Here is a 1,020-nt window from a genome sequence, read left to right as displayed (position 1 = left end):
CATTTCATTTCTCATTCATGTTATTTTCATCTCTTTTTTATCTTCTTTTGTTAAATTTGTCAGTGCTTTGTCAATTTTGTTAATCTTTTTGAAGAACTAACTTCTACTCTTATTTTTCCTATTGTTTTTCTGTTTCACTTATTTCTGCCCTTATCTTTATTATTTCTTCTTCTTCTTCTTCTTTTTTTTTTTTTTTTGCCGCTCTTTCTCCAGTTGCTAGAGATGTTGGGTTAAAGGGTTGATTTTGGTTCTTTCTTCTTTTTTTTTAATGTGTGCATTTATTACTATAAATTGACCTCTGAGCACTGTTTGTGCTGTATCCCAAAGGTTTTTGTATGTTGTGTTTTCATTCTCGTTTGATTCTTGGATTTTTTAATATCACTTTTTATTTGTTCTATTATCCAGTAGTTTTTCAGCAGGGTGTCATTCAGTTTCTAGGTCTTTGATTTTTTTCCCTCCTTGATCTTTCTATTGTTAGTTTCTGATTTTCTAGTGTTGTGAACGGAGAAGACACTTTGCATTACTTCAATGTTTTTAAATTTATTGAGGCTTGTTTTGTGGCCTAACATACGATCTATTATGGAGAATGATCCACGTGCACTGGAAATGAATGTGAATTGTGTTTTTGTTGGGCAGAGTGTTTGGTATTTGTCTGTGAGTTCAAGCTGGTTGATTGTGCTGTTTAGACCTTCTGCATCATTGGTGAATTCTTCCTAGTCATCCTACCCTACACTGACAGTAGTGTGTTACTTTCCTGCTGTTATTGTGAAGTTGTCTCTTCAATTCTGTGAATGTTTGTTTTATGCATTTTGGGGCTCTTTAATTGGGCACGGATATATTTATTATGGTTATATTGCTGGATTGACCCTCTAATCATTCTATAATGCCCTTACTTGTTCCTTCTGCTAGTTTTGCCTTGCAATCTATTTGATCAGAAATTAATGTTGCCACTCCTGCTCTTTTGGTTGCCACCTGCTTGATACATATTTTCTTTTCCATTCTTTTATTTTTATTTTTTAT

This window comes from Orycteropus afer, unplaced genomic scaffold (assembly GCF_000298275.1).
Source record: "Orycteropus afer afer isolate SDZICR_OR568_19922 unplaced genomic scaffold, OryAfe1.0 scaffold00197, whole genome shotgun sequence".
Taxonomy (NCBI): domain Eukaryota; kingdom Metazoa; phylum Chordata; class Mammalia; order Tubulidentata; family Orycteropodidae; genus Orycteropus; species Orycteropus afer.
This window is presented reverse-complemented; position numbering follows the sequence as displayed.